We start from the raw sequence: 12,500 nt of genomic DNA, 5'->3' as shown, positions 1-12,500 counted from the left end.
TGAAAAAGTTCAAATTTATAAAAAATATAAAATATGAAATCTGCAGTTTGGAAAAAAATTGGAAGTTTGAAACCTGAAGTTCAACAAAAAAAACGGCGCAAAAATCAGCCAAGCGGGGGCAACTAAGCGGATGCGGCCAGCCGTCAGTGAAAAATGGCCCCAAAACTAAGCGCATGCGGCCAAGCGTCGGTGCAAAATGGCCCGAAAACAGTCCCGTCGGTGCCCCCGTCGGGCTAAAATGACCCGAAAACAGTTCAGCTGGGGAAAATTAAGCGGATCCGGCCAAGAGTCGGTGGAAATTGGCCCGAAAACAGCCCAGCGGCAAGCGGAAGCGGCTAACGTTGGGGAAAAGTGACCCGAAAACAGTTAAGCGGGGGAAAACTAAGCGGATGCGGCCACGCGTTGGGGAAAACAAAGCGGATCCGGCCCAGAGTCGGTGGAAATTGGCCCGAAAACAGTCCAGCGGCAAGCGGAAGCGGCTAACGCTGGGCAAAAGTGACCCGAAAACAGTTCAGCGGGGGAAAACTAAGCGGATGCGGCCACGCGTTGGGGAAAACTAAGCGGATACGGCCAAGTGTTGGGGAAAAATGGCCCGAAAACAGCCCAGCGGCAAGCGGAAGCGGCTAACGTTGGGGAAAAGTGACCCGAAAACAGTTAAGCGGGGGAAAACTAAGCGGATGCGGCCAAGTGTCGGTGGAAATTGGCCCGAAAACAGCCCAGCGGCAAGCGGAAGCGGCTAACGTTGGGCAAAAGTGACCCGAAAACAGTTCAGCGGGGGAAAACTAAGCGGATGCGGCCACGCGTTGGGGAAAACTAAGCGGATACGGCCAAGAGTCGGTGGAAATTGGCCCGAAAACAGTCCAGCGGCAAGCGGAAGCGGCTAACGTTGGGCAAAACTGGCCCGAAAACAGTTCAGCGGGGCAAATTTTTGAAATTTTTTTTGAAATTTTTTTGAATTTTTGAAATTTTTGAAGTTTTTTTGGGTTTTTGGACTTTTTTTGAATTTTTGAATTTTTTGAATTTTTTTGAATTTTTTTGAATTTTTTGAATTTTTTTTGAATTTTTGAAATTTTTTTTTTTTTTTTGAATTTATTTGATTTTATAAATTTTTTGTGATTTTTTGTGATTTTTTTGAATATTTTACATGGGTGATTTTGACTTGGGGGATTTTCAGGGGGTGGTAACCCTGGGCGTGGCTAGAGCCTCAAAATGCATATTCCCCTATAGGGGGGCAAGGTTTTCAAAAATGGGTGCCCCCTCATGTACACGCGCGTGGGTGTACATGGCCCCGTCGGTGCCAGCGTGGGTGGAAAATGGCCCGAAAACAGCCCAGCGGCAAGCGGAAGCGGCTAACGTTGGGCAAAACTGACCCGAAAGAAGTATAGCTTGGAAAATTAAGCGGATGCAGCCAATTGTTGGCGAAAACTAAGCGGATACGGCCAAGTGACGGTGAAAAATGGCCCGAAAACAGTCCAGCGGCAAGCGGAAACGGCTAACGTTGGGCAAAAGTGACCCGAAAACAGTTCAGCTGGGGGAAATTAAGCGGAAGCAGCCAAGCGTTGGGCAAAACCAAGCGGATACGGCCAAGAGTCGGTGGAAAATGGCCCGAAAACAGTCCAGCGGCAAGCGGAAACGGCTAACGTTGGGACAAAGTGACCCGAAAACAGTTCAGCTGGGGAAAATTAAGCGGATGCAGCCAAGCGTTGGGGAAAACTAAGCGGATCCGGCCCAGAGTCGGTGGAAATTGGCCCGAAAACAGTCCAGCGGCAAGCGGAAGCGGCTAACGTTGGGCAAAAGTGACCCGAAAACAGTTCAGCGGGGGAAAACTAAGCGGATGCGGCCACGCGTTGGGGAAAACTAAGCGGATACGGCCAAGTGTTGGGGAAAAATGGCCCGAAAACAGCCCAGCGGCAAGCGGAAGCGGCTAACGTTGGGGAAAAGTGACCCGAAAACAGTTAAGCGGGGGAAAACTAAGCGGATGCGGCCAAGTGTCGGTGGAAATTGGCCCGAAAACACCCCAGCGGCAAGCGGAAGCGGCTAACGTTGGGCAAAAGTGACCCGAAAACAGTTCAGCGGGGGAAAACTAAGCGGATGCGGCCACGCGTTGGGGAAAACTAAGCGGATACGGCCAAGAGTCGGTGGAAATTGGCCCGAAAACAGTCCAGCGGCAACCGGAAACGGCTAACGTTGGGACAAAGTGACCCGAAAACAGTTCAGCTGGGGAAAATTAAGCGGATGCAGCCAAGCGTTGGGGAAAACTAAGCGGATCCGGCCCAGAGTCGGTGGAAATTGGCCCGAAAACAGTCCAGCGGCAAGCGGAAGCGGCTAACGTTGGGCAAAAGTGACCCGAAAACAGTTCAGCGGGGGAAAACTAAGCGGATGCGGCCACGCGTTGGGGAAAACTAAGCGGATACGGCCAAGTGTTGGGGAAAAATGGCCCGAAAACAGCCCAGCGGCAAGCGGAAGCGGCTAACGTTGGGGAAAAGTGACCCGAAAACAGTTAAGCGGGGGAAAACTAAGCGGATGCGGCCAAGTGTCGGTGGAAATTGGCCCGAAAACAGCCCAGCGGCAAGCGGAAGCGGCTAACGTTGGGCAAAAGTGACCCGAAAACAGTTCAGCGGGGGAAAACTAAGCGGATGCGGCCACGCGTTGGGGAAAACTAAGCGGATACGGCCAAGAGTCGGTGGAAATTGGCCCGAAAACAGTCCAGCGGCAAGCGGAAGCGGCTAACGTTGGGCAAAACTGACCCGAAAACAATTCAGCGGGGCAAATTTTTGAAATTTTTTTGAAATTTTTTTGAATTTTTGAAATTTTTGAAGTTTTTTTGGGTTTTTGGACTTTTTTTGAATTTTTGAATTTTTTGAATTTTTTTGAATTTTTTTTGAATTTTTGAATTTTTTTTTTTTTTTTTGAATTTATTTGATTTTATAAATTTTTTGTGATTTTTTTAGATTTTTTTGAATATTTTACATGGGTGATTTTGACTTGGGGGATTTTCAGGGGGTGGTAACCCTGGGCGTGGCTAGAGCCTCAAAATGCATATTCCCCTATAGGGGGGCAAGGTTTTCAAAAATGGGTGCCCCCTCATGTACACGCGCGTGGGTGTACATGGCCCCGTCGGTGCCAGCGTGGGTGGAAAATGGCCCGAAAACAGCCCAGCGGCAAGCGGAAGCGGCTAACGTTGGGCAAAACTGACCCGAAAGCAGTTAAGCGGGGGAAAACTAAGCGGATGCGGCCACGCGTTGGGGAAAACAAAGCGGATCCGGCCCAGAGTCGGTGGAAATTGGCCCGAAAACAGTCCAGCGGCAAGCGGAAGCGGCTAACGTTGGGCAAAAGTGACCCGAAAACAGTTCAGCGGGGGAAAACTAAGCGGATGCGGCCACGCGTTGGGGAAAACTAAGCGGATACGGCCAAGTGTTGGGGAAAAATGGCCCGAAAACAGCCCAGCGGCAAGCGGAAGCGGCTAACGTTGGGGAAAAGTGACCCGAAAACAGTTAAGCGGGGGAAAACTAAGCGGATGCGGCCAAGTGTCGGTGGAAATTGGCCCGAAAACAGCCCAGCGGCAAGCGGAAGCGGCTAACGTTGGGCAAAAGTGACCCGAAAACAGTTCAGCGGGGGAAAACTAAGCGGATGCGGCCACGCGTTGGGGAAAACTAAGCGGATACGGCCAAGAGTCGGTGGAAATTGGCCCGAAAACAGTCCAGCGGCAAGCGGAAGCGGCTAACGTTGGGCAAAACTGGCCCGAAAACAGTTCAGCGGGGCAAATTTTTGAAATTTTTTTTGAAATTTTTTTGAATTTTTGAAATTTTTGAAGTTTTTTTGGGTTTTTGGACTTTTTTTTTTTTTTGAATTTTTTGAATTTTTTTGAATTTTTTTGAATTTTTTGAATTTTTTTTGAATTTTTGAAATTTTTTTTTTTTTTTTGAATTTATTTGATTTTATAAATTTTTTGTGATTTTTTGTGATTTTTTTGAATATTTTACATGGGTGATTTTGACTTGGGGGATTTTCAGGGGGTGGTAACCCTGGGCGTGGCTAGAGCCTCAAAATGCATATTCCCCTATAGGGGGGCAAGGTTTTCAAAAATGGGTGCCCCCTCATGTACACGCGCGTGGGTGTACATGGCCCCGTCGGTGCCAGCGTGGGTGGAAAATGGCCCGAAAACAGCCCAGCGGCAAGCGGAAGCGGCTAACGTTGGGCAAAACTGACCCGAAAGAAGTATAGCTTGGAAAATTAAGCGGATGCAGCCAATTGTTGGCGAAAACTAAGCGGATACGGCCAAGTGACGGTGAAAAATGGCCCGAAAACAGTCCAGCGGAAAGCGGAAACGGCTAACGTTGGGCAAAAGTGACCCGAAAACAGTTCAGCTGGGGGAAATTAAGCGGAAGCAGCCAAGCGTTGGGCAAAACCAAGCGGATACGGCCAAGAGTCGGTGGAAAATGGCCCGAAAACAGTCCAGCGGCAACCGGAAACGGCTAACGTTGGGACAAAGTGACCCGAAAACAGTTCAGCTGGGGAAAATTAAGCGGATGCAGCCAAGCGTTGGGGAAAACTAAGCGGATCCGGCCCAGAGTCGGTGGAAATTGGCCCGAAAACAGTCCAGCGGCAAGCGGAAGCGGCTAACGTTGGGCAAAAGTGACCCGAAAACAGTTCAGCGGGGGAAAACTAAGCGGATGCGGCCACGCGTTGGGGAAAACTAAGCGGATACGGCCAAGTGTTGGGGAAAAATGGCCCGAAAACAGCCCAGCGGCAAGCGGAAGCGGCTAACGTTGGGGAAAAGTGACCCGAAAACAGTTAAGCGGGGGAAAACTAAGCGGATGCGGCCAAGTGTCGGTGGAAATTGGCCCGAAAACACCCCAGCGGCAAGCGGAAGCGGCTAACGTTGGGCAAAAGTGACCCGAAAACAGTTCAGCGGGGGAAAACTAAGCGGATGCGGCCACGCGTTGGGGAAAACTAAGCGGATACGGCCAAGAGTCGGTGGAAATTGGCCCGAAAACAGTCCAGCGGCAACCGGAAACGGCTAACGTTGGGACAAAGTGACCCGAAAACAGTTCAGCTGGGGAAAATTAAGCGGATGCAGCCAAGCGTTGGGGAAAACTAAGCGGATCCGGCCCAGAGTCGGTGGAAATTGGCCCGAAAACAGTCCAGCGGCAAGCGGAAGCGGCTAACGTTGGGCAAAAGTGACCCGAAAACAGTTCAGCGGGGGAAAACTAAGCGGATGCGGCCACGCGTTGGGGAAAACTAAGCGGATACGGCCAAGTGTTGGGGAAAAATGGCCCGAAAACAGCCCAGCGGCAAGCGGAAGCGGCTAACGTTGGGGAAAAGTGACCCGAAAACAGTTAAGCGGGGGAAAACTAAGCGGATGCGGCCAAGTGTCGGTGGAAATTGGCCCGAAAACAGCCCAGCGGCAAGCGGAAGCGGCTAACGTTGGGCAAAAGTGACCCGAAAACAGTTCAGCGGGGGAAAACTAAGCGGATGCGGCCACGCGTTGGGGAAAACTAAGCGGATACGGCCAAGAGTCGGTGGAAATTGGCCCGAAAACAGTCCAGCGGCAAGCGGAAGCGGCTAACGTTGGGCAAAACTGACCCGAAAACAGTTCAGCGGGGCAAATTTTTGAAATTTTTTTGAAATTTTTTTGAATTTTTGAAATTTTTGAAGTTTTTTTGGGTTTTTGGACTTTTTTTGAATTTTTGAATTTTTTGAATTTTTTTTGAATTTTTGAAATTTTTTTTTTTTTTTTGAATTTATTTGATTTTATAAATTTTTTGTGATTTTTTGAGATTTTTTTGAATATTTTACATGGGTGATTTTGACTTGGGGGATTTTCAGGGGGTGGTAACCCTGGGCGTGGCTAGAGCCTCAAAATGCATATTCCCCTATAGGGGGGCAAGGTTTTCAAAAATGGGTGCCCCCTCATGTACACGCGCGTGGGTGTACATGGCCCCGTCGGTGCCAGCGTGGGTGGAAAATGGCCCGAAAACAGCCCAGCGGCAAGCGGAAGCGGCTAACGTTGGGCAAAACTGACCCGAAAGCAGTTAAGCGGGGGAAAACTAAGCGGATGCGGCCACGCGTTGGGGAGAACAAAGCGGATCCGGCCCAGAGTCGGTGGAAATTGGCCCGAAAACAGTCCAGCGGCAAGCGGAAGCGGCTAACGTTGGGCAAAAGTGACCCGAAAACAGTTCAGCGGGGGAAAACTAAGCGGATGCGGCCACGCGTTGGGGAAAACTAAGCGGATACGGCCAAGTGTTGGGGAAAAATGGCCCGAAAACAGCCCAGCGGCAAGCGGAAGCGGCTAACGTTGGGGAAAAGTGACCCGAAAACAGTTAAGCGGGGGAAAACTAAGCGGATGCGGCCAAGTGTCGGTGGAAATTGGCCCGAAAACAGCCCAGCGGCAAGCGGAAGCGGCTAACGTTGGGCAAAAGTGACCCGAAAACAGTTCAGCGGGGGAAAACTAAGCGGATGCGGCCACGCGTTGGGGAAAACTAAGCGGATACGGCCAAGAGTCGGTGGAAATTGGCCCGAAAACAGTCCAGCGGCAAGCGGAAGCGGCTAACGTTGGGCAAAACTGGCCCGAAAACAGTTCAGCGGGGCAAATTTTTGAAATTTTTGAAGTTTTTTTGGGTTTTTGGACTTTTTTTTTTTTTTGAATTTTTTGAATTTTTTTGAATTTTTTTGAATTTTTTGAATTTTTTTTGAATTTTTGAAATTTTTTTTTTTTTTTTGAATTTATTTGATTTTATAAATTTTTTGTGATTTTTTGTGATTTTTTTGAATATTTTACATGGGTGATTTTGACTTGGGGGATTTTCAGGGGGTGGTAACCCTGGGCGTGGCTAGAGCCTCAAAATGCATATTCCCCTATAGGGGGGCAAGGTTTTCAAAAATGGGTGCCCCCTCATGTACACGCGCGTGGGTGTACATGGCCCCGTCGGTGCCAGCGTGGGTGGAAAATGGCCCGAAAACAGCCCAGCGGCAAGCGGAAGCGGCTAACGTTGGGCAAAACTGACCCGAAAGAAGTATAGCTTGGAAAATTAAGCGGATGCAGCCAATTGTTGGCGAAAACTAAGCGGATACGGCCAAGTGACGGTGAAAAATGGCCCGAAAACAGTCCAGCGGCAAGCGGAAACGGCTAACGTTGGGCAAAAGTGACCCGAAAACAGTTCAGCTGGGGGAAATTAAGCGGAAGCAGCCAAGCGTTGGGCAAAACCAAGCGGATACGGCCAAGAGTCGGTGGAAAATGGCCCGAAAACAGTCCAGCGGCAACCGGAAACGGCTAACGTTGGGACAAAGTGACCCGAAAACAGTTCAGCTGGGGAAAATTAAGCGGATGCAGCCAAGCGTTGGGGAAAACTAAGCGGATCCGGCCCAGAGTCGGTGGAAATTGGCCCGAAAACAGTCCAGCGGCAAGCGGAAGCGGCTAACGTTGGGCAAAAGTGACCCGAAAACAGTTCAGCGGGGGAAAACTAAGCGGATGCGGCCACGCGTTGGGGAAAACTAAGCGGATACGGCCAAGTGTTGGGGAAAAATGGCCCGAAAACAGCCCAGCGGCAAGCGGAAGCGGCTAACGTTGGGGAAAAGTGACCCGAAAACAGTTAAGCGGGGGAAAACTAAGCGGATGCGGCCAAGTGTCGGTGGAAATTGGCCCGAAAACACCCCAGCGGCAAGCGGAAGCGGCTAACGTTGGGCAAAAGTGACCCGAAAACAGTTCAGCGGGGGAAAACTAAGCGGATGCGGCCACGCGTTGGGGAAAACTAAGCGGATACGGCCAAGAGTCGGTGGAAATTGGCCCGAAAACAGTCCAGCGGCAACCGGAAACGGCTAACGTTGGGACAAAGTGACCCGAAAACAGTTCAGCTGGGGAAAATTAAGCGGATGCAGCCAAGCGTTGGGGAAAACTAAGCGGATCCGGCCCAGAGTCGGTGGAAATTGGCCCGAAAACAGTCCAGCGGCAAGCGGAAGCGGCTAACGTTGGGCAAAAGTGACCCGAAAACAGTTCAGCGGGGGAAAACTAAGCGGATGCGGCCACGCGTTGGGGAAAACTAAGCGGATACGGCCAAGTGTTGGGGAAAAATGGCCCGAAAACAGCCCAGCGGCAAGCGGAAGCGGCTAACGTTGGGGAAAAGTGACCCGAAAACAGTTAAGCGGGGGAAAACTAAGCGGATGCGGCCAAGTGTCGGTGGAAATTGGCCCGAAAACAGCCCAGCGGCAAGCGGAAGCGGCTAACGTTGGGCAAAAGTGACCCGAAAACAGTTCAGCGGGGGAAAACTAAGCGGATGCGGCCACGCGTTGGGGAAAACTAAGCGGATACGGCCAAGAGTCGGTGGAAATTGGCCCGAAAACAGTCCAGCGGCAAGCGGAAGCGGCTAACGTTGGGCAAAACTGACCCGAAAACAGTTCAGCGGGGCAAATTTTTGAAATTTTTTTGAATTTTTGAAATTTTTGAAGTTTTTTTGGGTTTTTGGACTTTTTTTGAATTTTTGAATTTTTTGAATTTTTTTGAATTTTTTTTGAATTTTTGAAATTTTTTTTTTTTTTTTGAATTTATTTGATTTTATAAATTTTTTGTGATTTTTTGAGATTTTTTTGAATATTTTACATGGGTGATTTTGACTTGGGGGATTTTCAGGGGGTGGTAACCCTGGGCGTGGCTAGAGCCTCAAAATGCATATTCCCCTATAGGGGGGCAAGGTTTTCAAAAATGGGTGCCCCCTCATGTACACGCGCGTGGGTGTACATGGCCCCGTCGGTGCCAGCGTGGGTGGAAAATGGCCCGAAAACAGCCCAGCGGCAAGCGGAAGCGGCTAACGTTGGGCAAAACTGACCCGAAAGCAGTTAAGCGGGGGAAAACTAAGCGGATGCGGCCACGCGTTGGGGAGAACAAAGCGGATCCGGCCCAGAGTCGGTGGAAATTGGCCCGAAAACAGTCCAGCGGCAAGCGGAAGCGGCTAACGTTGGGCAAAAGTGACCCGAAAACAGTTCAGCGGGGGAAAACTAAGCGGATGCGGCCACGCGTTGGGGAAAACTAAGCGGATACGGCCAAGTGTTGGGGAAAAATGGCCCGAAAACAGCCCAGCGGCAAGCGGAAGCGGCTAACGTTGGGGAAAAGTGACCCGAAAACAGTTAAGCGGGGGAAAACTAAGCGGATGCGGCCAAGTGTCGGTGGAAATTGGCCCGAAAACAGCCCAGCGGCAAGCGGAAGCGGCTAACGTTGGGCAAAAGTGACCCGAAAACAGTTCAGCGGGGGAAAACTAAGCGGATGCGGCCACGCGTTGGGGAAAACTAAGCGGATACGGCCAAGAGTCGGTGGAAATTGGCCCGAAAACAGTCCAGCGGCAAGCGGAAGCGGCTAACGTTGGGCAAAACTGGCCCGAAAACAGTTCAGCGGGGCAAATTTTTGAAATTTTTTTTGAAATTTTTTTGAATTTTTGAAATTTTTGAAGTTTTTTTGGGTTTTTGGACTTTTTTTTTTTTTTGAATTTTTTGAATTTTTTTGAATTTTTTTGAATTTTTTGAATTTTTTTTGAATTTTTGAAATTTTTTTTTTTTTTTTGAATTTATTTGATTTTATAAATTTTTTGTGATTTTTTGTGATTTTTTTGAATATTTTACATGGGTGATTTTGACTTGGGGGATTTTCAGGGGGTGGTAACCCTGGGCGTGGCTAGAGCCTCAAAATGCATATTCCCCTATAGGGGGGCAAGGTTTTCAAAAATGGGTGCCCCCTCATGTACACGCGCGTGGGTGTACATGGCCCCGTCGGTGCCAGCGTGGGTGGAAAATGGCCCGAAAACAGCCCAGCGGCAAGCGGAAGCGGCTAACGTTGGGCAAAACTGACCCGAAAGAAGTATAGCTTGGAAAATTAAGCGGATGCAGCCAATTGTTGGCGAAAACTAAGCGGATACGGCCAAGTGACGGTGAAAAATGGCCCGAAAACAGTCCAGCGGCAAGCGGAAACGGCTAACGTTGGGCAAAAGTGACCCGAAAACAGTTCAGCTGGGGGAAATTAAGCGGAAGCAGCCAAGCGTTGGGCAAAACCAAGCGGATACGGCCAAGAGTCGGTGGAAAATGGCCCGAAAACAGTCCAGCGGCAACCGGAAACGGCTAACGTTGGGACAAAGTGACCCGAAAACAGTTCAGCTGGGGAAAATTAAGCGGATGCAGCCAAGCGTTGGGGAAAACTAAGCGGATCCGGCCCAGAGTCGGTGGAAATTGGCCCGAAAACAGTCCAGCGGCAAGCGGAAGCGGCTAACGTTGGGCAAAAGTGACCCGAAAACAGTTCAGCGGGGGAAAACTAAGCGGATGCGGCCACGCGTTGGGGAAAACTAAGCGGATACGGCCAAGTGTTGGGGAAAAATGGCCCGAAAACAGCCCAGCGGCAAGCGGAAGCGGCTAACGTTGGGGAAAAGTGACCCGAAAACAGTTAAGCGGGGGAAAACTAAGCGGATGCGGCCAAGTGTCGGTGGAAATTGGCCCGAAAACACCCCAGCGGCAAGCGGAAGCGGCTAACGTTGGGCAAAAGTGACCCGAAAACAGTTCAGCGGGGGAAAACTAAGCGGATGCGGCCACGCGTTGGGGAAAACTAAGCGGATACGGCCAAGAGTCGGTGGAAATTGGCCCGAAAACAGTCCAGCGGCAACCGGAAACGGCTAACGTTGGGACAAAGTGACCCGAAAACAGTTCAGCTGGGGAAAATTAAGCGGATGCAGCCAAGCGTTGGGGAAAACTAAGCGGATCCGGCCCAGAGTCGGTGGAAATTGGCCCGAAAACAGTCCAGCGGCAAGCGGAAGCGGCTAACGTTGGGCAAAAGTGACCCGAAAACAGTTCAGCGGGGGAAAACTAAGCGGATGCGGCCACGCGTTGGGGAAAACTAAGCGGATACGGCCAAGTGTTGGGGAAAAATGGCCCGAAAACAGCCCAGCGGCAAGCGGAAGCGGCTAACGTTGGGGAAAAGTGACCCGAAAACAGTTAAGCGGGGGAAAACTAAGCGGATGCGGCCAAGTGTCGGTGGAAATTGGCCCGAAAACAGCCCAGCGGCAAGCGGAAGCGGCTAACGTTGGGCAAAAGTGACCCGAAAACAGTTCAGCGGGGGAAAACTAAGCGGATGCGGCCACGCGTTGGGGAAAACTAAGCGGATACGGCCAAGAGTCGGTGGAAATTGGCCCGAAAACAGTCCAGCGGCAAGCGGAAGCGGCTAACGTTGGGCAAAACTGACCCGAAAACAGTTCAGCGGGGCAAATTTTTGAAATTTTTTTGAAATTTTTTTGAATTTTTGAAATTTTTGAAGTTTTTTTGGGTTTTTGGACTTTTTTTGAATTTTTGAATTTTTTGAATTTTTTTGAATTTTTTTTGAATTTTTGAAATTTTTTTTTTTTTTTTGAATTTATTTGATTTTATAAATTTTTTGTGATTTTTTGAGATTTTTTTGAATATTTTACATGGGTGATTTTGACTTGGGGGATTTTCAGGGGGTGGTAACCCTGGGCGTGGCTAGAGCCTCAAAATGCATATTCCCCTATAGGGGGGCAAGGTTTTCAAAAATGGGTGCCCCCTCATGTACACGCGCGTGGGTGTACATGGCCCCGTCGGTGCCAGCGTGGGTGGAAAATGGCCCGAAAACAGCCCAGCGGCAAGCGGAAGCGGCTAACGTTGGGCAAAACTGACCCGAAAGCAGTATAGCTTGGAAAATTAAGCGGATGCAGCCAATTGTTGGCGAAAACTAAGCGGATGCGGCCAAGTGTCGGTGAAAAATGGCCCGAAAACAGTCCAGCGGCAAGCGGAAACGGCTAACGTTGGGCAAAAGTGACCCGAAAACAGTTCAGCTGGGGGAAATTAAGCGGAAGCAGCCAAGCGTTGGGCAAAACCAAGCGGATTCGGCCAAGAGTCGGTGGAAAATGGCCCGAAAACAGTCCAGCGGCAACCGGAAACGGCTAACGTTGGGACAAAGTGACCCGAAAACAGTTCAGCTGGGGAAAATTAAGCGGATGCAGCCAAGCGTTGGGGAAAACTAAGCGGATCCGGCCCAGAGTCGGTGGAAATTGGCCCGAAAACAGTCCAGCGGCAAGCGGAAGCGGCTAACGTTGGGCAAAAGTGACCCGAAAACAGTTCAGCGGGGGAAAACTAAGCGGATGCGGCCACGCGTTGGGGAAAACTAAGCGGATACGGCCAAGTGTTGGGGAAAAATGGCCCGAAAACAGCCCAGCGGCAAGCGGAAGCGGCTAACGTTGGGGAAAAGTGACCCGAAAACAGTTAAGCGGGGGAAAACTAAGCGGATGCGGCAACGCGTTGGGGAAAACTAAGCGGATGCGGCCAAGTGTCGGTGGAAATTGGCCCGAAAACAGCCCAGCGGCAACCGGAAGCGGCTAACGTTGGGCAAAAGTGACCCGAAAACAGTTCAGCGGGGGAAAACTAAGCGGATGCGGCCACGCGTTGGGGAAAACTAAGCGGATACGGCCAAGAGTCGGTGGAAATTGGCCCGAAAACAGTCCAGCGGCAAGCGGAAG

Source organism: Carex rostrata, chromosome 10 (genome assembly GCF_964058835.1).
Source record: "Carex rostrata chromosome 10, lpCarRost1.2, whole genome shotgun sequence".
Taxonomy (NCBI): domain Eukaryota; kingdom Viridiplantae; phylum Streptophyta; class Magnoliopsida; order Poales; family Cyperaceae; genus Carex; species Carex rostrata.
This window is presented reverse-complemented; position numbering follows the sequence as displayed.